This window comes from Rana temporaria, chromosome 5 (genome assembly GCF_905171775.1).
Source record: "Rana temporaria chromosome 5, aRanTem1.1, whole genome shotgun sequence".
Lineage (NCBI taxonomy): Eukaryota > Metazoa > Chordata > Amphibia > Anura > Ranidae > Rana > Rana temporaria.
This window is the reverse complement of record NC_053493.1, coordinates 46,981,716-47,008,295: the sequence shown is the minus strand read 5'-3', so window position 1 is coordinate 47,008,295 and position 26,580 is coordinate 46,981,716. Positions and strand designations below refer to the sequence as shown.

Here is a 26,580-nt window from a genome sequence, read left to right as displayed (position 1 = left end):
GTGTGTGTATATATAGATAGATAGATAGATAGATAGATAGATAGATAGATGTGTGTGTGTTCTTTTTTTTTTTTAACTGTTGCTGTGTTTGGAATTTTTTCAACAATGCTGCATTATATATATATATATATATATATATTTCAACATTTTCATTGTAAATTCTCCCCTCCTCCCCCTAAAAAATAACCTATGAGGCCGCTTACACACGATCGGTTGAACCGATGAGAATGGTCTGATGGACCGTTTTCATCGGTCCAAACCGATTGTGTGTGGGCCCCATCGGTTATTTATCCATAGGTTAAACAAAAAGCAATCTTGTTTTAAATTTAACCGATGGATACCTAACGATAGAAAAAAAAAAAAACGATCGTTTGTAGGCACTTCCATCGGTTAAAAATCCACGCATGCTCAGAATCAAGTCGACAAATGCTTGGAAGCGTTGAACTTAGTTTTTTTCAGCACGTTGTTGTGTTTTACGTCAGTCAGCTTCATCGGTTAACCGATGAAAACGGTCCATCAGACCGTTTTCATCGGATGGATCGTATGTACAGGGCTTGACACTTATTTAGTGTGACCATAAATATATACTGTTTAGAAGACGAGATTACTTTGTTTTTAAGCTAACAAATTTTACGTTTTGGATAATGATAAATGCGATAAAGAGAGAAAAAAATACTGTATTTGGTTACTTGCTTTCAAAATCAAAAGGGCTTGTTTAAATGTGATAGGCGAGAAAGAGAGAGAGAAAAAAATACTGTATTTGTTTTTTTTGCTTCCAAATTCAAAAGGGATTGCTTAAATGTGATAGGCGAAAAAAGAGAGAACAAAAAAATACTGTATTTTGGTTACTTACAAATTCAAAATGGATTGCTTAAATGTGATGGGCAAGAAAGGGAGAAAAAAATACTATTTGGTTACTTGCTTTCAAAATCCAAAAGGGATTGCTTGAAAAGATACTGATGCAAATTTGGATGGTGGCATGCCTTACACATAAGCTTTTTTGATGCACCTCTGCAAATCTATCTATCTAGTGCCACCACTGCAACAGCAGTCATGTTCACCTGTATATTATAGCCATAGTAGTACACACAAGGCGTAGGTCAGCGCACAGAATGCTCAAACCTACGTTTTTATTCCTGAAGAGATCCTACTGATCTTGGCTCCCAGTGCATTAGAGCTTGTGAATAACATGAAGATATTTTCAGGTTGCATAACCCATGAATTTGGGTGGTATTGTAGAGGCACCCCCCTCCGCCAAGCAAGAAGGTGTATCTTTAAGGATATAGATTATGCTGACTCAAGGGGCCCAGTGAAAATAACCTGGCAGATATTTTATGGAATTCGTCCAACACTTGCTTGATTAATAAGGCCACATAATGTAATAAGTTTGAGAAACACTAGCCTTCTGTACCCCAAGCCATTATTGCCAGAGCTTGCTGTATGGTCAGAGAATGCCTTTATTTGGAGTACTTGCTTCCACACAACACAGGCACAAAGGATGTTGCAGTCCTATTATAATGGGAAACCACGGGGTAGCTCTGGGGGGGTGGAGGCAAGGCTGCTTTATGAATACTGAAGTAAAAGTAGACCTTTTGGCCATAGCAACCAATCATATATTAGCTTTCATTCTTTAACCTGCACCGAGAAATTGAAACAAGGAATTTAGTTGCCAAGGGGATTTATGCTCCAATGCCGCATAATATTAATGCCGCTACGGATAATACATTATTTAAAAATTGCTATAGGCGGAATTAGGTGCATTGCATTACTAAGGGCGCACATGGGCGGGCAACAAATCAAATCCTTCGTAGACTCTCAGCGCTGCATTGAAATCAGCTGTTTGCTAACATTAATTTCTTATTTACTCATCTCAGACACTTCATTAGACACACTTTTTGGCCATGGCTCCTGGCACAGGGCTGCTGTACAACCCAAAAGGGAGCACAAGTTGAAGTGTGTGTTTTAAAGGCTGCCAGGCAGCTGATCTTTATCTCCGAGCCGGACCAGTCGGTTACAATGCAGTACAAAGGCAGGTTTCAGGCCGGGGCCTCCGTCACATTTTTCATTGCTGTAAAGTGCAATCCATCATGCTGCAGGACTGCAGAGCTTACAGAAACCCTTATGCGACTTAACGTCTTTCAAATGTGTTTGCGGTAGATCCATGACTTAAACGGTGAAAAAAAAAAAAACCTGCTTCCTCTATTCCCATTAGTTTAAGGTATTGTGCAAGCTGGCACCTATTCATCATTTTGTTTGTCTTTAAGGAAAGGCTTAAATCTTCTGCTAAGTAGCCAGCAGGCGTTTCACAGAAGATTCCTACTTGGCTAGCTATTGGTGAACCAATGGTCATTGGGGAGCTAAAAGTCCTAAGTGTACCTTGCCAATTAAGCCTCGTACACATGATGAGAATATCGGTCGAATGATTGTCCATTTTTTTTTTTTTGCATGCTAGTCTCATATCGAACATGAAGAGGCTACTAAAGTTATGGAAATTCTCATACGACATATGAAGTGATGTATTGTAATGTATTCTGTCGTTTCTGAGCATGCATGATCTTGGCTATCTGATTTTTTTTCCTGGACAATTATTATACTGAGTAAAAGAAAATACATTTTGGTATCATACGAGAAAAAAATTGTGTTTGTCCCTTTTGGATAAATTTGCATGAATTGTTATGATCGGCTCTCAAAAGCTGTGTATTAAAGGGGTTGTAAATCCTTGTGTTTTTTCACCTTAATGTATTCTATGCATTATGCCGCGTACACACGGTCGGAATTCCCGACAACAAATGTTTGATAGCTGATTCTCAAATTTTCCGACAACAAAAATTGTTGTTGGAAATTCCGATCGTGTGTAGCCAATTCCAAAGCACAAAATTACACGCATGCTCTGAATCAAGCAGAAGAGCCGCACTGGCTATTGAACTTCATTTTTCGTACGTCACCACGTTCCGAATTTCCGACAACATTTGTGTGATCATGTGTATGCAAGACAAGTTTGAGCCAACATCCGTCTGAAAAAAAATCCACGGTTTTGTTGTCGGAATGTCCGATCGTGTGTACGCGGCATTAAGGTGAGCCCCCGTTTTACTTACCTGAGCCCCGAATTTCTGTGGGGGAGATCCCGCGTTGCTGTCTTCGCGGCTTCTCTGCTCTTCATTTGATAGATTGATAGTAGCACAGCCATTGGCTCCCGTTGCAGTCAGTCAAATCCAATGATGCGCCCGCCCGGGGTGGGACCGAGTCATACACTCGGCGGCTATGGACGCCGAGTGTATGACACAGGAGCACACACGCTAGGTAACCCCCATGGCAGAGAGCTTCCCAGAGGGGGTTATCTATTGCGGGGATCCCCCGTGGGACCCCAGAACAGGTGGATCGGGGCCAATCTGTGCAAAACGAACTGCAGAGTGGAGGTAAGTATAACATGTTTGTTATTTAAAAAAAAAACGATTATAATAATCAGATTATCGTACGATCACCTTGAAAGCGGTATTTTTAGTCTTATCTTCTGATCGTGTGTACTAGACATTAGCCATGCTGGAACTTGTGGTCAGCAAACAGCCAAAGGTCTGTCTACAAGCTGGCCTGTCAATCTTCAATGAATGCTGAATTAATTTGAGTATCATTATAAGGGACTACCATTGGGATTTACATACAAATAAAATACATTTTAAAAAGAGGTTAAATGTTAACCATTCACTTTTAGATATTAAAATGTTGAAACGTGCCATGTATGTTGGCTGTTAAACATTTTTAGTACATGTAATGTTAGCAGGTAGGCTCTTAATTACAGAAGGAACTGTTTGGATCCCATTTATTTAAGTTTTAAACCGACACAGCTGTATGCAAGTTGTAGTTAATGGCTGTATAATTGTAGGCTGTATCTGAGCTTGTCTGATCAGGATGCACAGTTGGCCAGTGGGGCATAAAGAAATGATATGGCATGACTCTGCCTATCCTTAAAAAATAAAATAAAAAAAGGAGATTTGTTTAAGGGTTGTCTAGGTAGGACATGCATACTCCTTCTGTTTTTAAAGGGGTGTGCTGAAGTTTCAAAGTTCTAAAAGAAAAACAGATGACATAATCTTCATAGCTTGGCACATTTATCGAGCATTTACAGGACTTTTTGAAACTTTGGCAGCTGCTTAGAGCTCCCGTCTTATGCCAACAATGGGGAAACCTCTCTTCTACCCAATTGAGACTGTAATCCCACTGCTGGTGTTGGGTTAACTCTTCATTATATCTACAGTGCTGCAGGCTTATGGGGTATGTTCATGAATCTGTGAATGCTACCTTCACCAAACATTCACTGCAGGTGTATCTTCCTGGGGCATGTTTCTGATATTAAAGTAATTGACTTACCTGCAGTGAATGTTTGGTGAAGGTCCCATTTTGCTGCTTTATAAATATGCCTCTGGATTTGCAGCACAGTCCCTTAGGCCCCTTTCACCCGTGCGGACCGTTCAGATCCACCTGTCTGTTTTTTCAGGCAGACCTGAACGAACTCTCCATACATCTCTATGGAGTGACGGATGGCAGCGGTGATGTGTCCGCTGACATCCGCTCCGCTAAATCCATATGGATGCAAACCCTATTTTCCATCCGCCTATCCGATCGGATGAAAACGGACAGACTTTCCGTTTTCATCCTATCCCCCATAGAGGAAAGCAGAGATCTGACAGGTCTGTTTCTTCAAAGTGTGCATAGACGGTCTAGTCTTCCGCCGGCTCAGCAGGGTTCAACGGAGCGATGCCCGCTGAGCAAGCGGATGTCTAAAAACGGATCCGCACGTGTGAAAGGGGCCTAAGTGGTTGGCACTTATGCCTTGCAGTACTAGCATCCTTAGTTTGAAATCCGGTGAGGACCCTGCATGGAGTTTGCATGTTCTCCTTGTGTTCGCGTGGCTTTCCTTCAGATACACGTTTTCTCCCACACTTCAAAGACACGCTTATAGGTCATTTGACCCTATTGCGGCAGCACAGTGGTTTGAATACCAACCACGACATTACTTGCCTGGAGTTTGCATGTTCTCCCTGTGCCTACGTGGGTTTCCTTCAACACTCCAAAGACACGCTGGTAGGTTAATTGGTTCCTGTCCAAATTGGCCTTAATATGTGTATGTATGAATGTGAGTTAGAGACCTTTAGATTGTAAGCCCCTTGAGGGCAGTGACTGATGTGAATGTACAATGTATATGTAAAGAGCTGTGTAAATTGACGGCGCTATGTAAGTACCTGAATTAAAAAAAAAAGTGACTCTATTATGATATTGTACTGAGCATTTGGTACAGCACAAGTCGTTCAGCAGGTCCCAGCCAATGATTTATGGCCGGGACCAGCTGATTGGCTTAGGGAATCACAGTACAGAGCTCTGTGTTTACTAACAGCACAGGGTTCTGTACATGGAGCAGCGATGTGGCTGTTTTTTTCTTCCTGCAAATCATGGAGAAAAAAAACAACCGCCTTGATTAGTAAAAGCAGCAGACTTTACACATATTACACATTGTTGGGCACACAGTCAACCCTTTGATTGCCCCCCGATGTTAACCCCTTCCCAGCCAGTGTCATTAGTACAGTAGTACTAGTATCAGCACTGATCACTGTATTAGTATCACTGGTGATGTTGGTGTCGGTCAGTTCCCACCCAGTGTCAGTTGGTGTCAGATTTTTCGCCGCATTATCACAGTCCCACTATAAGTCTCTGATCACTGCCAATATTAGTATGAAAAATATTCCTATGTGTATATATACAGTCATTTGTAGACACTATAACTTTCACCCAGACCAATCAATATACACTTATTGGGATTTTCTTAGCAGAATACATTTTGACCTAAATCTTTGAAGAAATTTGATTATATATATATATATATATATATATATATATATATATATATATATATATATATATATACTTTATAGCAGAAAGTAAAACATTTTTTATTTTTATTTGCCATTTTCTGTTTATATAATTAAAAATAAAAAACCCAGTGGTGATCAAATACCACCAAAAAAAAAACTATTTGTGTGAAAAATAAATGATGTAAATTTAGTTTGGCTATAGCGTTGCATGACCACGCAATTGGCAGTTAAAGTAGCACAGTGTTGAATAGCAAAAAAATGACCTGATCATGAAGGGGTAAAATCTTCCGGAGGTCATTAAACACTTGTGATGGCCTTAAGTTCTTCCTTGTGGCTCTAGCTTTTTCTTACTTGCACATTGAAGGAATATTTCCCTTCTCTACGTTGCTGCCATTTCCTTTTTCTACACATTTCAGAAATGTAATCTTTAATGCCACAAATTTTTCAGCATTTTAAAAGTGAAATTCTTTAAAAGCTATAAACGGACGATAAATCTAGCAGATCATAGCGGAGGATGTAGGTTCTGCACAAATAACGCCTTTATCCTCTCCATTATTTAATGTTTTGGCCACATGATTTTATAACATCATTTTTATGTTATTCTGTTTTTTTTTTTTTTCTTCAACGGGCTACTTCATCTACCCGTTCTTGGCTCATTGTACAGCATTTTAAGTTTTTGGCCTTGTGCCTTGATTTTGCTGGAGGCAAGCAGTAATCCCCCATAAACACTTAATCTTTTGGGCCTTTTTGGTAATTGAGATAAAATAAATATATAAATATCGAAGCTCGTTCTGCTAGGACTTGGCTAGTTAACCTTTTGTGCAGAGGAGGGATGGATTTATTTGAGACACAATGATTGCGGGTGAGTTTCTCTACGTAGCTTGGGTAGGTGGCTTGGCATATCGGGGAATAAACACATCTTCTTGTCTCATCAGTGAGTAATGTTGCCACTCGATTATTTTTATTATAGTATACATGTACAAAAATATTTTTTGGGACATTAATATTAGTGTACCATCCAATAATCAATTCCACAATAGCGCAACCACTGCTACTATTCTGTGGACAGTTATACAATATATCTGCAAGTAATATCATCAAATGTGAAAATAATACAAAATATTTTCAATTTTCAAAATAAAATAAAAATTACAAGACTTTTACTAGAGATATTTTATTGCAAATTCGTTTTACAGAGGTGTCCAACCGCACATTAAATATACTAACGAGGATAAGAATAGCTGATGGGCAGAAAAAGTTGGGGCAGATCACAAGTTAACGATCACTGATATAGATAATGTATCTATCTGAGTAATAAAAAAATATTTAAGAAAAATTATGTTTTATTATAAAAGTAAAAGAGAGCAACATTTTCAACACTGTTTTTTTGATAAACAAACTCAATATCTGGCTGGATAGATGTAGTAGCGATTCTCAATTAATTCTCAAGGAACATCAGATATTTTGGTTCTAATTAAAAATATAAATAAATGGTTGCTCACAAATATAGTGATTGTGAAGAGTGGGATATTTTTATTTGGAAGATAAAACGAATAAAAGTCCAGTAGAGAGACACTGTATTTTTTTTCTTCAGCTGCATGTGTTTGCTAAATGTAAATGCATTTTTACAAAAAAAATCCCCCCCCAAAATCAACATTCTTAACCACTTCAATACTGGACATTTTCACCCCCTTCCTGCCCATGGCAATTTTCAGCTTTCAGTGCTGTAACAGTTTGAATGGCAATTGCGCGGTCATGCAACACTGTACCCATATGAAATTTAGATTTTTTTACCCACAAATAGAGCTTTCTTTTGGTGGTATTTCATCACCTCTGTGGTTTTTATTTTTTGCACTATAAACAAACAAACAAAAAAAAAAAGAGCGACAATTTTGAAGAACAAGCAATATTTTTTACTTTTTGCTATAATAAATATCCCCCAAAAACATATAAATAAATGTATTCCTCAGTTTAGGCCGATTATGTATTCTTCTGCATATTCTTGGTAAAAAAATCGCAATATGCGTATATTGATTGGTTTGCGCAAAAGTTATAGCACCTACAAAATATGGGATAAATGTATGGCATTTTTATTGTTGTTTGTTTTTTTTTTTTTGTTTTTTTTTTACTAGTAATGGCGGCGATCTGCAATTTTTATGACTGGGACATTGTGGCAGACATATCGGACACTTTTGACACTATTTTAGGACCATTCACATTTATACAGCGATTAGTGCTATAAAAATGCACTGGTTACTGTGTAATTGTGACTGGCAGGGACTGCCCTGTCATCTGCCGGCTTAGCAGTGATCATCGGAGCGATCCCCGCTGAACAAGCGGATGAGACGTGTACAGATCCTCACAGGATCCGTACATGTGAAAGGGGCCTTAGTGTGCCGATTTTATATGGATTGTGTTGCAACTTGACATGCAACTTTTCACTGCACCCTCAAAGCGTTCTCTGATTGGACAAGGTGGAGAGCGTGATGTCACCGCCCTGCCTCTCCACCTTGTCCACCTTGAATGGCACTCGTTGTCCGCTCCTCACAATGCATCAGATCCGGACTAGCCAAGTTCACTTCAGTAAATTCTAGCTTCCAGGGCATTGGGTAGGAATGGTATATACATAGTTACACTGGTCCAAGCTGGACCAATATATCTATGCAAAAATATATAATGGTTAATTCTTCCTTAAGATTTAGCAGCGATTTTAACCACTTGCCAACCATATACTGTATATACAAGGCGACTCTCCTGCGCAGGATAACGTATGCCGGCGACCTGCTCCCTCTGTGATTGGACACAGTGGAGCAAATCAGCGGGTCCAGTGGATTCGATATCTGCCGGGACCCGACGATAGTTCAGGACACAAGCAGAACAGCGGTCTGCCCATGTAAACCAGGCAGATCGCCGTTCTGTCGGTAGGGAAGGTATTGATCCCGTGTTTCTGCAAAGCAAGAACACGGATCTCTGCCTTCCCATAGTACAAGCACCTCCCACACAGTAACCAAGCACTGGTTAGGCACACACCTAACTACTTGCTCACCCCTGATATTAATCCCTTCCCAGCCAGTGTCATTAGTACAGTGACAGTGCATATTTTTACTGATCACTGTATTGATGTCACTGGTTTAAAAAAAAGTGTCACTTGGTGTCTGATTTGTCTGTTGAAATGTTGTCATTCTGCTATCAATTGCCGTCATTACTAGTAAAAGTAAAAATTCCATAAATAAATCCCATAGTTTGTAGATGCTATAACTTGTGTGCAAACTAATTAATATACGCTTAATGGGATTTTTACCAAAAATACGTTCCAGAATGCATATTGGCCTAAATTTATGAAGAAATCCGATATTTATTTATTTTTTACATTTTTTTTTATTGGATACTTTTTATAGCAGAAAGTAAAACATATATATATATATATATATATATTTATTTTTTCACAATTGTTGGTCTTTTTTGCTTATATTTAAAAAAAATAAAAACTGCAGAGGTAATTAAATACCACCAAAAGAAAGCTCTATTTGTGGGGAAAAAAGGGACGTCAATTTTATTTGGGTACAGCGTCGCACGACTGCGCAATTGTCAGTTAAAGTAACGCAGTGCCGTATCGCAAAAAATGGTCTGGTGAGGAAAGGAGGGGGGAATCTTCCGGAGCTGAAGGGGTTAATTACCCTTGGCAATAGAAAGAGTTGCTTTAAAGTGACTATCACTATAACCCAACAGGTCATCTTTAATAGACGTGTGAATATGTTTCCTTTTCTGGCAGTTTGTATGTTGAAATGTCGCCACATCTCCACTCCTTGCTGCTGTAAATGTACGACTGTCCAATGACTCTAAATACTTGTTCCTCCCACACAGCGGCCGACGTGGGAGCGAGTATTCTACACATCCTGAGGTCTAGAATACTTACAACAATGGGGAGCGGCGAAGCTGTCGATTGTCAGTACATGGGCTGCGGGGAAAATGAATATATTCATGAAGTGACCTCTTCCGTAAAAATGACTTTCGGGTGACCGAGTCGCTTTAATAATCAAAATAATTTAAGTTTTATTTAAAATAATATATATTTATAGCTAAAGTAAGTTTATTATTTATTTTGTGATGTTATAATAATATGTAACATTAAAAAAACATCTCGTTGCAATATATATTTTAAAGCGGTAATTCAACCCAATGTTTTCCTATGCTGGTTTTTGCTTATTAACCTATGGGGCCATAAAGCTGACCCCCCCCCCCCACAGGCTTTATACCGTTGATACTTGCCAAAGAGTTTGTATTTCTGCCCAGCCAGTCCTGTGATTAACACAGCCCTGCCAGACAGCACAGCCAGACTGGGGACTCTTCTCTGCTGTAGCTATGCCATACAGCTTGGTTACTTCATGGCCCTCAGCCAATGATTGGACTGTGAAGGAACAGCAGCACACTTATTTTTTTTTTTTTTCAATTTCTTTATTAGCTTTTTGCCACTACCGGCCCCACAAATGAAAAAAATGAAAACAGTCTAAAATTAGTACCACCCGCTCACCCCACCCCGGATCTCTCCAAATGCCAGTCTTTTGTTTCCGACCCTCTCAGACTCTCTCCTCTACCCTTCCCTATGCCATCCTTTCAGCATATCTCAGTGATTGCTGTACATTACCCAACCTTCCCATCTCCTTACGAACCCTTTTTCGCCTGTTTCGCCACTAAACCTTAATATTGTAGGTCAGGGGTGTCCAAACTTTTTTCAAAGAGGGCCAGATTTGATGAAGTGAACATGCTTGAGGGGCGACCAATTTGCCCGACATTCTTTGAAACATTAGAATTTGGTCTTAGTGTGTTCCTCCGAGCACTAATACACCGCCCAACAAGAATTCTCCTGTCTTTGTGGCTGTGTGTGGTGAAGAGATGAGCTTGGGGGGTGTGTTATTTGGAGATATATATATCTTTTATGGTCCCAAGCGCTACTCAGGACTAAGGATGAGCTTGTGCGTCTTATTTCGATATACCGGGCTAGATTCAGGTTGGTTAGCAGATCTTTAGAGCCGTGTAACCTGATCTGATTTACGTTATGCCACCGCTATTTTTTGAAGCAAGTGCTTTATTCAGAAAGAACTTGCCTCTAGAGTTGCGGCGGCGTATCGTAAATCCCCCGGCGGAATTCAAATTCCGCGGCTAGGGGGCGTGTACTTTTTAAATCAGGCGCGTCCCCGCGCCGATCGAATAGCGCATGCGCCGTCCGCAAATTTTCCCAGCGTGCATTGCTCCAAATGACGTCGCAAGGACGTCATTGGTTTCGACGTTAACGTAAATTACGACCGGTCGTTTTCGCGAACGACTTGCGCAAAAGACGTAAAAAATTTAAAACTCGGCGCGGGAACGACGGCCATACTTAACATAGGATACGCCGCACTTACCCCTGCTATAGCAGGGGTAACTTTCCGCTGGAAAAAGCCGAACGCAAACGACTTAAAGAAAAAACGCCGGGCGGTCGTTCGTTTCTGAATCGGCGTAAATGCTCATTTGCATATTCGATGCGTAAAAGATATGGAAGTGCCACCTAGCGGCCGGCCTGGAATTGCAGCCTAAGATCCGACGGTGTAAGTCACTTACACCTGTCGGATCTTAGGCATATCTATGCGTAACCTGATTCTATGAATCAGGCGCATAGATACGACGGCCGGACTCAGAGATACGACGGCGTATCAGGAGATACGCCGTCGTATCTTCTTTCTGAATCCGGCCCCCTGTGTTTATCGGCGTATAGCACGCGCCTTCACTTTAAGAGGGAAGTTTCAGGAAAATGTTTTTTTAAATAAAGGAATGTGAAGAAAAATAAAGGTTAGTGCCCATATGCAGCCACAACTTTGTCGTGAATGCAGCCTTACCATTGCTATGAATGCAACCTCAGCATTGCCATGAATGCAGCCTTACCATTGCATTGAATTCAGCCTTACCATTGCCATAAATGCAGCCTTACCATTGCCATGAATTCAGCCTAACCATTGCCATCAATGCATCCAGATTGATGCCCATCTGCAGCCTTGGAGGGGACAAGCCCCAACAGATTACATACAGAAGAATCTTCTGTTTACTTGGCGACCTCTTTAATACAAAGTCCCGCCTCCTATGATAGACAGAACAGTCGTCCAATGGCAGCCCAGGAGACGGGACTTCCTATTACAGACGCCACCGAGTAAACAGGAGATTCTGGCCGGGGGGCCACAAAAGATATATATATATATATATATATATATATATATATATATATATATATATATATATATATATATATATATATATATATATATATATATATATATATATATATATACACAAATTACAAGGGGGGCCACATTTAACCGGAACGCGGGCCAGACTTTGGACATGCCTATTGTAGGTTTTGTTGATTTTTACATAGCCAACTCCTCAGCGAAGGGCTTTCAGTATCTTTCCACTGTCTAGGGATTACACTTTTTGCTGCATTTAGGAGATGGGGTAGCATTGTTCTCTTATACTGTTTAATGGGCATACCTTCCCCCGTGGAACAGACAGACCCATGGGGCCTGATTCTCAAAAGAGATACGCAGACTTAACTGCTGTTCAGTCTGTGCCTAACTTTGGAAACGATTCTCAAAAGGCTTTTTCCAAAGTTAGGCAGAAAATCTGACATGTGTAAGACACTTACACGGTCAGATTTTAGGATGCAGTACCGCATCCGCCACTGGGGGCATTTCTCATTGAAATGCAGCTTTGCGTATGCAAATGAGGACTTAAGCAGATTTTCAAAGCATTTCATCACTGTGATTTCTGCGTAAGTTCCGAATTTGCCTGCGCAAAACTAGGGCTGGTTTTATAATGTGTAAAGTTAGTCACACATTGTAAAGGCCCATTCCAGCGACGGCATTTGGTATGCATTCCCGAGGGAGAATTCCACGGCAATTTTTAAATTCAAAACCGGCATGGGTTCCCCCCCCAGGAGCATACCAGGCCCTTAGGTCTGGTATGGGTTGTAAGGAGACCCCCCCTACGCCGAAAAATTGACGTAGGGGGTCCCCCTACAATCCATACCAGACCCGTATCCAAAGCACGCTACCCGGCCGGCCAGGAAGGGAGTGGGGTCGAGCGAGCGCCCCCCCCCCCTCCTGAGCCGTGCCAGGCCGCATGCCCTCAACATGGGGGGGTTGGGTGCTCTGGGGCAGGGGGGCGCACTGCGGGCCCCCCCACCCCAGAGCACCCTGTCCCCATGTTGATGAGGACAGGACCTCTTCCCGACAACCCTTGCCGTTGGTTGTCGGGGTATGCGGGCGGGGGCTTATCGGAATCTGGGAGTCCCCTTTAATAAGGGGGCCCCCAGATACCGGCCCCCCACCCTAAGTGAATGGATATGGGGTACATCGTACCCCTATCCATTCACCTGGAGGCAAAAAGTAAAAGTTAGTAAACACACAACACAAGGGTTTTTAAAATAATTTATTATTCTGCTCCGGATGCCCCCCCCCTGTCTTCTTTATTAGCTCTATTTCCAGGGGGGGCTTCTTCTTCCGCTCTCCGGGGGTCTTCCACTCTCCGGGGGTCTTCTTCCATCTTCTCCCCTCTTCCGCTGTTGACTCGGCGAACCCCGGTTCTTCTGCAGATGTCCGGTGCCTTCTTCTTCAGCGCTGGCTGCCTGCTATGTTTGTGTGTTAGCTCAATTAGTAACAGGCAGCCGGCGCGGTCTTCTGTGACGTCAGGGTCTTCTCTTCTGTTCTTCTCCCCTCTTCCGATGTTGACTCGTCGCATCTTGTCGCTGTAATGATGGAAGCGCGCCTTGCATCCCATTTATATAGGCATCACCGTCCCATCATGCTCCGGTAGGTACCGACGTGGTGGGTGCACGTGGGTAGGCACCCACCACGTGGGTACCTGCCGGAGCATGATGGGACGGTGATGCCTATATAAATGGGATGCAAGGCGCGCTTCCATCATTACAGCGACAAGATGCGACGAGTCAACATCGGAAGAGGGGAGAAGAAGAACCTGACGTCACAGAAGACCGTGCCGGCTGCCTGTTACTAATTGAGCGAACACACAAAGATAGCAGGCAGCCAGCGCTGAAGAAGAAGGCACCGGACAGCTGGAGAAGAACCGGGGTTCGCCGAGTCAACAGCGGAAGAGGGGAGAAGATGGAAGAAGACCCCCGGAGAGTGGAAGACCCCCGGAGAGTGGAAGAAGAAGCCCCCCCTGGAAATAGAGCTAATAAAGAAGACAGGGGGGGGGCATCCGGAGCAGAATAATAAATTATTTTAAAAACCCTTGTGTTGTGTGTTTACTAACTTTTACTTTTTGCCTCCAGGTGAATGGATAGGGCTACGATGTACCCCATATCCATTCACTTAGGGTGGGGGGCCGGTATCTGGGGGCCCCCTTATTAAAGGGGACTCCCAGATTCCGATAAGCCCCCTCCCGCAGACCCCGACAACCAACGGCAAGGGTTGTCGGGAAGAGGTCCTGTCCTCATCAACATGGGGACAGGGTGCTCTGGGGTGGGGGGGCCCGCAGTGCGCCCCCCTGCCCCAGAGCACCCAACCCCCCCATGTTGAGGGCATGCGGCCTGGCACGGCTCAGGAGGGGGGGGGCGCTCGCTCGTCCCCACTCCCTTCCTGACCGGCTGGGTAGCGTGCTTTGGATACGGGTCTGGTATGGATTGTAGGGGGACCCCCTACGTCAATTTTTCGGCGTAGGGGGGGTCTCCTTACAACCCATACCAGACCTAAGGGCCTGGTATGCTCCTGGGGGGGGGAACCCATGCCGGTTTTTTCTTTGAAAATTGGCATGGAGTTCTCCCTCTCAGGAATGCATGCTGAGCGACGCTGTCATTTTTTTTTTATAATTATTTGTTTTCCCGGCGCGTCTTTTTTTTTTTTCACCCGTCGCAACTTTAGTGTCCCGTCGAAATTCTCAAAGCCGCCCGGCGTTAATTACGTTCGCGCGCTGCACGTCGGGAAAATTACGTCACACGCATGCGCAGTACGGCCGGCGCGGGAGCGTGCCTCATTTAAATTTTAAACGCCCCAAGGAGAGGAGGACCGCCTTACGACGGCGGCACTTAAGTTACACGGCCTGAAATTTCTAGGTAAGTGGTTTGACGATTGGGCACTTAGGTAGAGATTTTAAGTCAGTGTAACTTAACTGCTGAAATTTAAGTTAGGCTACGTTTTTGGGAATTTGGCCCATGGTTCCTCAGGTATTTTGGTGTCCCCGTGATTTCTTCTATTGTTAATAATACTTCTTTCCAATATGCTTTTATTTTGGGACATGTCCACCATAGTTCCAGTTTCCGCACATCCCCTCCAACATAAGCAGCACACTTATGAGGTCCACTCTCTGTTCTCTCATAAAGTCAGCATGCTTACTAACAGAACATATACACTGCCGTGTACCTGAATAACTTGTATTGCTTTTCCTCCATCTCCCAGACCGAGTGTGTCTGTGCAAGTTTTGAAAGGAGACTAACAAGTCAAACTCGAGTGCTTATGCTACATGCATTTAATCATTTTTACTGGATGCATTACTGTATTAAAGAATATGTTACCCCCAACATTTTATACTCCTGATACATGTCCGTTGTACTTTGTTTGAAAGAGCATCCTGTTCTCTATGTATTGCTTCCTTTGCATGAAATACCTGGTGATCCTGCCAGTACCCCTGCTTTCCTTTTTCAACTGACCGCACTAGGCATGACAACACATCCATCCATGGCCAGTTTTATGGCTGTGCTGGGAGAACAACATCTTTGTCCTCAAATGGTCACATTTCTGCTGACACAACTCGCCCCCCCCCCCCCCTGCACAACCATTCACTGGGAAGATTAGTGTAATTCTGTTTCTCCTCCCCCCACCTATCAGAGCTCATTGTGCAGCTGAGAACAAAGATTATGGGCCAGATCCACATACATGTAGATTGGCGCAGCGTATCAGAGATACACCTTACCTAGCGCATTTTTGAATCCTCAGCGAGTTTGCGCCGTAAGTTACGGCGGCGTAGTGTATTTCTGGCGGCGGATTTCAAATTGGGCGGGTTGGGGGCGGGTTTCATTTAAATGAAGCGCGTCCCCGCGCCGAATGAAATGCGCATGCGTCGTCCCGAAATTTCCCGATGTGCATTGCGCTAAATGACGTCGCTAGGACGTCATTTTTTTTAACTTAGACGTGAGTTACGTCCATCCCTATTCACGGACGACTTGCGCAAAAAATAAAAAAAAATCAAATTTCAGCGCGGGAACGACGGCCATACTTAACATGGCAAGTCTAGCTATACGCCGCAAAATACCAGCTTTAACTATACGCCGGAAAAAGCCGACTACAGACGACGTTAGAAAATGCGACGGCCGCGCGTACGTTTGTGGATCGTCGTAAATCGCTAATTTGCATACCCGACACGGAAAACGCCACCCAGCGGACGCCGAAGTATTGCATCTTAGATCCAAAGGCGTACGAAGACGTACACCTGTCGGATCTAACCCAGAAGAAGTCGTACCTTGCTTTGAGGATTCAAAACAACGATACGACACGGGAAAATTTTTTTTTTTTTTAATATGTGTACACAAATGTTTTGTCATTTATTTATAATTTAAAACTGAATGGGTTGTTTTACAAGGTAAGGGTTCACATTTACTTGTATCCATGTTTGTTATGGTAACATGGAGTACAGTTAAAATGGCGAAGCGCGTATTTGAAAAGTTGCTTCCAGCAAGTTCCATTATATCCTATGGGAGAGTTCTGTGCATTCAACCATTTTCTTGCTGGGAAGCTGATGAACAGCTGGATTAGCATCTTGTTATCAATGAAATAATGGGTCGCTTTCTCCCGCTCTCAGTAGGGACCAATGTATGTCCCTTTTTCATCCGCAAACGGATGGATGAAAAAGCGGACATACGATCCTCACGCGTGAAAGGGGCCATATAGTTGGTTAAGTTAAAAAAGAAAAAGACAAAAAGAACAAAACTAAATGTTTACGGTAACCTAGAAATAGATTTATGTGTTTTTATGTCTGTGTCTGCCTGATTAATAGAATAACTACGCTCTTTTATGTCCACCCATTTATACATCTATTTAGCAGTTATTTCCTATGTATCAGCACTTCAATTAAAATATTTAACGCTTTTAACAGAGCTTATCCTTATCTCATCCTAGGTGCATTTTAAAGGTGTCTTTAATATCAACAATTATTATATTTTCATTTTTGTTACTTTTCATAAGTACATATTTTATATTTACATTTTTGTTACTTTTCATATATCCTTTTTTTTATATACTAACTAAACCTTACAATACAAGATTCTAAATGGTAAGAAAAAAATGTAACTCTGTTAACAGAGCTAACAGTATACCCTTATCTCTTCCTAGATGCCTTTTTCAAGGTGTCTTTAATATTATTATATTTTCATTTTTTGTTACTTTTCATGTATATTTTTTTTACTAACGCTCCATGCACACTGGATGATAAAATTATTTTTTTAAAACGCGAGAAGCTTTGCAGTGAGTCTTTCAGTGTTTTTTTAAAGTTTTTGCAAAAGCGGTAGCGGTTTTTTAGCATTTTTTCCGCGTTTAGCGTTTATTAGCTTTATATTATTTTTTTTTTCAATGGATCAAAAACCTTAAACGCTGGTGAGCCACATTTTTTTGAGCATTTTATCAACGTTTATCAATGTTTATCAGCGTTTATTAGTGTTTCATGAGCGTTTGATGTTTTTGTGGTCAGAAAAACGACTCCTGAATGCGATTTTAGGGGGTTCAGAAAACAGCCCATAACAGCCTTGCGGCTTCACTTCCTGTTTCCCTACTGTGCATGCGCGATCTGAATGGTCCCGCTGTTTTCTGGGACCTGTGTGTTCCCCACAAGACAGCGGGGGGGGCGCCAGATGTGTAGTTACCCGCAGATAATTCGGCTATCTATGCCCGGAAGTGGGTGGAAATATCTGTCTTAGACAGGGATCTGCCCTCCCCTCCCCCCCTGAAAGGTGCCAAATGTGACACCGGAGGGGGGGGGGGGGGAATCCAGACAGCGGAAGTTCAATTTTTGTGTGAACCTCCGCTTTAATATCATCAACTATTATTATATTTTAGATTTTGTTACTTTTAATGTGTATGCTATGTATATTTTTTTTTTTTTTTAAACCATAAAATAATACAAGATTCTAAATGGCAAGAAAAAAAATGTAACTCTGTTAAAGCGGAGTTCCACCCAAAAGAGGAACTTCCGCTTAATCCACTCCTCGCCCCCTTACATGCCACATTTGGCATGTCATTTTTTGGGGGGGGGCGGAGTGGGGGCTTCAGGAGGAGTGGGACATCCTGTCCCACTTCCTCCTTCCGCCGAGGTGCCGCTAAGGCGATACGTCATATCGCCTTTTGGCGGCCCCTAACTGTAGGCGATCGCCTGGGACACGTGACAGGTCCCAGGCGATCGCCTGTCCAATCAGAAAGCGCAGCGCCGCTTGCGCAGTGAGTGCCCGGCCGTGAAGCCGAAGGCTGTCACGGCCGGGTGCCCACGGTAACAATGAGGACACCGGCCGGAGAGGAGCAGGGCTCCGGCACGGCGCGTCACTGGAACGTAGAGCAGGTGAGTGCATGTTTATTAAAAGCCAGCAGCTACACTTTTTGTAGCTGCTGACTTTTAATAAACATGAAAAATGCCTGGAACACCCCTTTAACAGAGCTTACAGTACATCCTTCTCCATTCCTAGATGCATTTGAAGGGGTCTTTAATATTAACAACTATTATTATATTTGAGTTTTTGTTACTTTTTATGTGTACGTCATGTGTGTGTGTGTGTGTATGTGTGTATATGTATGTATGTATGTATGTATGTGTGTATATATATATATATATATATATATATATATATGGGCAGATCCACAAAAGAATTACGCCGTGTATCTATTGATACGCCGCATAATTTTAAAGTTCCCGCGTCGTATCTTTGTTTTGTATCTACAAAACAAGATACGACGGCATCTGGGATCGATCCGACAGGCGTACGTCTTAGTACGCCGTCGGATCTTAGGTGCATTTTTCCGCCGGCCGCTAGGTGGCGTTTCCGTTGAATTCTGTGTTGAGTATGCAAATTAGCTAGTTACGGCGATCCACGAACGTACGTCCGGCCAGCGCATTTTTTTACGTCTTATGCGTTCGGCTTTTTCCGGCGTATAGTTATCCCTGCTATTATGAGACGTACTCAATGTTAAGTATGGCTGTCGTTCCCGCGTCAAATTTTGAATTTTTTATGTCGTTTGCGTAAGTCGTTCGCGAATAGGAATTTGCGTAGAATGATGTCACCGTCGTAAACATTGGCTTGTTCCGGTTTAATTTCGAGCATGCGCACTGGGATACCCCCACAGTCGGCGCATGCGCCGTTAAAAAAAAAAACGTTGTTTACGTCGGGTCACAACGTATTTACATAAAACACGCCCCCATCATATCGATTTGAATTCTGCGTCCTTACGCCGCCAAAGATACACTACGCCGCCATAACTTACGGCGAAAATTCTTTGAGAATTAGAAAAAAATAATACGTTGCGGCGGCGTAGTGTATCTTAGTGTATCTTTTGCCCGGCGGAGAGAAGCGTCGATCTACGTGGATCTGCCCCATAGTCAATAAAGTTGTTTTTATTGTTTGTTCAAAAATAAAGCATTTGTACAATCATAATAACATTTGTACTTGAGCATAATACATTCAAATATAAGTATAACAAATCACAACATTAGAGCTTTCTATTATGTATATATTTTTTACTAAACCTTACAATAAAACAAGATTCCAAATGGCAACAAAACAAAGTGACTCTGTTAGGGATATACTGTAGGCTCTTTTATGTCTTCCTTGATGAAGGTGTATTTTAATATCATCAACTATTATATGTTAGTTTTTGTTACTTTTAATGCATATTTATGTATATTTTTACTAAACGTTACATAAAACAAGATTCTAAATGGCAAGCAAAAAAAATAAAAAAAACGTCCTAGCATCTTTAATGAAAGCTGTCAGGAATAATTGGGGAGGAAATTGAGCGTGTATTTCATTGATACAGCTCATAGCACATAGGTATACAGTGTGTTTCTGGTCAATTTGACCCTTCATGTGTTAACACTATCTCTGAAATACTCAACATCACCGCCTTATTATGACCTAGTTGGCAAACATTGCCGGTCACGTTAAAGTGTACCTGTCACTAAGACAGTGGAAGCGCCTGAACCATTTGGTAGGCTGTACCTGATTTAACGTGTAGGACATGTCGCAGCATATATCGAGAATGAATTTTTTTTGGTATCCTTGGTATTTTTTTTATTTCCTCACAATCCCATTGCAAAGATGGCTATAGAAAAAGGGCAGCACTCCAATTGCCAGGAGTATTCCTTGTTTACATTTATTGATTTTGTGCTGATTTCATAAAGAAAATTCTATGTTGCCATTGTACAGTAAACCTGTAACCATGATCAATGAAAAAGGAATTAATAAGAAACCTTGGTTGTTTCCATAATTTATTACATATATTCAGCCTGTCTATATACAGCAGGAACTTGTCACTTCAGAGGCATGAGACATACAAGGGCCTCTTGCCATTGTGCCATGTGAATCAATTGATTGCATTCTTAACATATTGTTCCAGTCCATGCCTGCAACTCAGAAGCTTGCCTTTCATATTCATCATGGAGGAGGCAGCAAAATACAGCTATTTTTCATTTCAACTTTTATATTTTTAGTGCAATCCAATCAAGACAAAGACAACTTAATAATGTCAATTAATAACCTTACTGTATTATTTTGTTTTAAATTGGAACACTGGCTATTGAGATATATATATATATATATATATATATATATATAATTTTTTTTATAAATAATTGTATTATATTCGACTTTTTAATATCATCATGAATTTATTGTTGACCCTGATTGGCAGCTTTTGAGGCGGTGTTAAAAATCCTGCTTGATGCATTTTTGGTGTGTATTTGGCAAACCACACCAAAAATGTACCTCCCCATTGAAATGCGTGTGTGTGTGTGTGTGTATATATGCAATTTATTTTTCTTCTTTTAAATAGGCTAAAACATTTCAGTTTTTTTTTTTTAAGTTACTACATTTTGCTCCAAAGTTATAAAAAAAATATATACAAAAAGTTATTTCATCCAATAAAGTCTAAAAACCACATATTTTACATATGCTTGCACGTTGATATTGTTGATATCAATGTGTAAGTATATGTAAAATATGTGGTTTTTAGACTTTTTATTGGATGAAATTAAGTTTTGTTTATATTTTTTATAACATTGAGGCATTTCGTGCTCACTAGAGGGGTATTTAAAATCCTATCGCACGTATACATATTGGGGGTTATTTACGAAAGGCAAATCCACTTTGCACTACACGTGCAAACTACACTTGAAATTGCACTGAAAGTGCACTTGGAAGTGAAGTCGCTGTAAATCTGAGGGGTAGATCTGAAATGAGGGGAAGCTCTGCTGATTTTATTATCCAATCATGTGCAAGCTAAAATGCTGTTTTTTATTTTCCTTGCATGTCCCCCTCGGTTTGTTTTTTTTATTTTCTAAATAGGTTCCTTTAAGCTAGTGCATTGTTGGTTCTCTTACCTTTTTCCTTTGATTTCCCTTCTAAATGTTTTTTTTTTCTTTGTCTGAATTTTTCACTTCCTGTTTCTCCTCAGTAAGCTTTCCACCATCATCCGAGCAGTGGTTAGTCAGCCAGAACAGCTTACTGAGGAGAAACAGGAAGTGAGAAATTCAGACAAAGAAAAAAAAAACATTTAGAAGGCAAATGGAAGGAAAAGGTAAGTGAACCAACAATGCACTAGCTCAAGACCCGGTTCACACTGGGGCAAAACGACAGGCGGCTCAGCCGCCTGACATGTCGCGTCCCATTCAATGCAATGGAACCGTTCTAATAGGAGCGATGCAAGTCGCTCCGACTTAGAAAAAGGTTCCTGTACGACTTTGGAGGCGGCTCGGGGCGACCTGCATTGACTTCTATACAGAAGTCGTTTTGCAAATCGCCTCTGCAGTCGTCCTCAGGACGACTTGCAGAGTCGCCCCCGAAGTCGTGCCGCCCCAGTGTGAACCGACTCTAAAGGAACCTATTTAGAAAATAATAAACAAACCTTTACAACCCCTTAAGGATCAGATCCTCCACTGGCACACCTACTCATTAGTAGCCACATCACACATACCCAACAAATTATTTGCTGTAAATTTTGCCCCCATTTTGATTCATTGGCTTTTTTTATTTTATTTTAACACTTGCAATTAAAATTTCATGAAAACAGCATAAATATACAATTCATGCAAAAGTACAATGCAATTCTAAAATCTGACCAAAACCTTGATAAATTCAATGCATTTTCAAATTCTGGATTTAAATTAGTTTTGTGGGCATCCTATAAGATCTCTAAATTCAATTTCTAACTTTAATTATTATTGTAATCGATATACAGGCAGGCAAATAGCTTTATATCAATATTGCGTAATTTTTTTTTTGTGTATTTTCCTTAAACCATTCTATTATATTTTGTCATTTTGTGTGCTTTCTGGCTTGCTTTCCCTACCTCTATGCCAAAAGTGGGTTTTAATGGAGGCTATCTTCTTTTAAAATGAACAGTTGTATGAGCCATGATGCTCATTGATAGTAAAATCAATGAGGAATTGATTGTAAGGATTAATCTTTGCAGGCTTTTGCTCAATCGTAAGTGTTCTCTTAAAGCATCTAATGCATTAAATGCATACCAAAATAATCCTCGTGCTGCTAGAAAAGAAATAAAGATAAAAAGAGAGAAGCCCATTTTGTCAGATGAAAAGGGTCCTCTTCTTTTTTTTTTTTTTGTTTGTTTCTTTCCAGTAGCGGTTAATTTTTATTTTTTTTACATAAATACATTTACAATTTAAATACATAAATATCGGTCTTTTCCCTCTTCTCTCTCTCTTTTTCTCTCCAACTAACGCTAGGTATCAATTTAATAATAAGTATGGAAGTAGCAACTGCATTTGTTGGTTTTAAATTGATTTACATGTCAAGACTGGCAGTTTAGCAGCTGTGCTATTATTTCTGGATTGGTCAATTTACTGCAGAAAAACCTACTATGGAGTTGCAGTGACCTGCATTACAATGTAGGCCCTATTTCTGTTACTGTAATTAGGCTTGCCACTAACTCAGAATATTTTTAATTAAAATATTTTGGTCAATGTGTTCCTCCAAATTAGGCCTTTCAGTGCTGATTTTAATTCTTGGCAGAGCGTGACCAGAATCCCCAATGACTGCAGCTCAGTTTAAGGTTAACAGGTTGTATGTGTCTTTAAAAAAATGTTGGTTGCCCGCTGTGCCAGAGCTAAGCGTGCCCACTTTATTCTCCTCCTGTGTTCTGGGTCTTCTTTAGGAAGAAGAATGCATTATTTTTATATTTTGTGTATTTATATAACATCAACCGATTCCACAGACCTTTACAAAGAATATTGATCTTCTTACAATCAAGGACGCCAAGCAACAAGTTTATCAGTCAATAAATTGTAAATGCCTTCTAGGAAGGGCTTCAGTGGCACTTTGATTAGAACGTCTACTTGATTAAACGTAAACTGAGATTTCTTAAAGGGGTTGTAAAGGTAAATGGCTTCCTTTACCGATGGATTAAAAAAACGATGGGGCCCACACACGATCGATTCGTCTGATGAAAACGGTCCATCAGATGAACCGATCGTGTGTACGCGGCATTTATCTCTTACTCTGTGGGCTTATTGAACTGAATGGAATATCAGGTTGAAGTTATGCCACCCACCATGTGTAACCTTTTATGCATGAAATTAAATTATCTGCTCGTCTTAAAGGTGTTGTAAGGCCTCCTACACACGATAGGTTAAACAGAGGACAACGGTCTGATGGACCGTTTTCATCGGTCAAAACCGATCGTGTGTGGGCTCCATAGGTTATTTAACCATCGGTTAAAAAAAAGCCAACTTGCTTTAAATTTAACCGATGGATTCCTAACCAATAGGTCAAAACCGATCGTTAGTAGGCACAACCATCGGTTAAAAATCCACGCATGCTCAGAATCAAGTCGACACATGCTTGGGAGCATTTTCAGCACGTTCTTGTGTTTTACGTCACCGCGTTCTGACACGAACGGTTATTTAACCGATGGTGTGTGGGTGCGACGGACCATCAGTCAGCTTCATCGGTTAACCGATGACAACGGTCCTTCAGACCGTTCTCATCGGATAGACTGATCGTGTGTACGAGGCTTCAAGGCAGAAGGTTTTTCATCTTAAAGTTGATGTAAACCCACAATGTAAAGTATAAGATTTCCTATCATCTGTGCCCAGTCCTGCCACACCAAGTTAGTCCAGCTCTGAGCAATCCTCTTTTATTGTTCAGTGAAATAAAACGGACTTACAGAGAAAAACCTTAGTCCATTCCGCCCCTTGCTGTGAATGACAGGTTATTTACATATCTCATGCACTAGCCTGGAGATTTTTTAATTCCCACCCCCCACTCCTTTTCTGATGTCATGTGGTTACTTTTCTGGATTTTGACCGGATGTTAGTGATCATAGCAGAATTTAATGTAAGGAATACATAGGAAAAAATGCATGTTGACAAGGGGAGTGTAGAGGAGGGTGGGGAGTCTACTGACATCACAACTCCACCCACAGAGCTCCAGACAACAGATCCACCCACAGAATCTGCAGTTTTTCAGTTTTTATAACAGACAGAGGGGAGACATTTGACTGGTAAGGATACATGCAGGAGGCATGTATATCCTTATAGATCAGCACTATGGCAGTAGTTTAGAAAGGGTGAGAGTGGGTTTACCTCCACTTTAACGCAATCTATGCATTAATATAAAAAACCTTGTGTGTAGCAGCCTCCCCAGCACCCCTCTAATTACTTACCTGAGCCCCATCTCTCTCCAGCACTATGCCCATGAATGTCGAAGCCACCCGGGACACTCCTCCTGATTGGCTGAGACACAGCGGAGACACCATATCCAAATCTTGCCACCATCACCATAAACGGATACGATGTGTTACACCCGATGTGTATATTAGAAATTCCTACTCACCAGAAGAACTAGAATTAGCTAAAAAAAAGGTCAAATTTGGATATTTTTCACAGCAACTCAGAAAGAATTTATGGACCTTTCAAAATGAATATACTCACTTTCTGTCTATTGTGTTTTTTTTTTTTATCCTCAGAAACAAGTTTATTAAAGAGCAGGTTTTACAGACATGTCATAACTCCCATCTCATGTCTATTGTTGTTTATTAAATGTAATTATGGTTTTGCACAGAGCACTTTAATATTGTACCTGGTTGTTTATACTTTGTATATTTCTTTAGGCAATCAATTTACTCACTAGCTCCCCCTACCACGTTTACTTGCAAAGTGTAGCAATGTGTAATACTACAGTGATCTGCCAACACTCTGGAACTATTGGGTTGATTTACTAAAGACAAATAGACTGTACACCATGGGTGCTCAACCTGTGGCCCTCCAGCTGTTGCAAAACTAGAAGTCACATCATGCCTCTGCCTTTGGGAGTCATGCTTGTACCTGTCAGTCTTGCAATGCCTCATGGCACTTGCAACAGCTGGAGGGCCACAGGTTGAGTAGCCATGGTGTACAACACAGGTGTCAAACACAAGGCCCGCGTGCCGAATCCGGCCCTCCAGGTCATTTCATGTGGTCCTCACACGTGTATATCTCCACCCGTACCTGGTCTCAGCAGTCAGCAGCAGAGAGGACAGGATTCCTCCACCAGATCCTGCACTTCTCTGTCCAGCCCTCATGGCAGCAGCACAAAACAAGGGGGTGCACTGATGTAAGGGATAGTGGGGGGGGGGGGTGCCAAACTTCTGATGGCGGGAGGCGTTTGACATCTGATGTAAGGGGGTGGGGTGCTAATACAGCTGGCCCTTTGGCAACCATAATGCTGATGTGGCCCACAAGCAAATAGAGTTTGACACCCCTGGTGTACAGTGTATTTTAGGGTGACCACATTTCCAAACTACCATTCAGGAACACCCCCTTCCCAAAAATCACATTGTGCTGTAACGAATCACAGCACAGTGATTGGACACAAGAGGCGGGATTTATGATTTCCCCAATCGCAAGCAGGCATGCTCCTCCAGGCATTCCCGGCCAGGGAAAGTACGGTCAGTGAGTAAAGCAGAGATGTGGCGGCCTTTTTTGGGGGCATCAGATTGGCCCGGGAGGGGGGGGTAGCTGTGTCAGGGGTAGCTGTGTCCGTTTCATTCCGGGACACTGTATTGTCCTGGAATGAAGGTGCCCGGGACAGGCCTGCAAAATGCGGGACACGTGGTCACCCTAGTCTATTTGTCTTTTGTAAATCAACCCCATAGTCCCAGAGTGGTGACAGATCACTGTAGTATTCATAGGTGTGCGCAGCCTATGGCATTAGGGTGTGCACACCAAAGTTCAAACGCACATGCGTGTGTAATATACCGTATATGGCAGTGGGCAAGTCAATAGGGCTTTGTCAGCAGGGCAGAGATTGGTGTCAGTGTCTTTATTTGTATTATTATTATTATTATTTTACAATTTTATTTTTATTATTTAGGTTTCTAAATATATAATATATATATATATATATATATATATATATATATATATATATATATATATATATATATATATATATTTATATATATATATATATATAATAATA

At 41.4% G+C, this 26,580-nt stretch overlaps 1 protein-coding gene across 1 annotated transcript in view; it reads left to right on the top strand.

Annotated features, from left to right (window-relative positions):
• The window catches only part of DNAJC1 (DnaJ heat shock protein family (Hsp40) member C1), a 214,785-nt gene that overhangs the window by 73,484 nt on the left and 114,721 nt on the right, over positions 1-26,580 (top strand). The gene's annotated exons all lie outside the window — the stretch shown is intronic.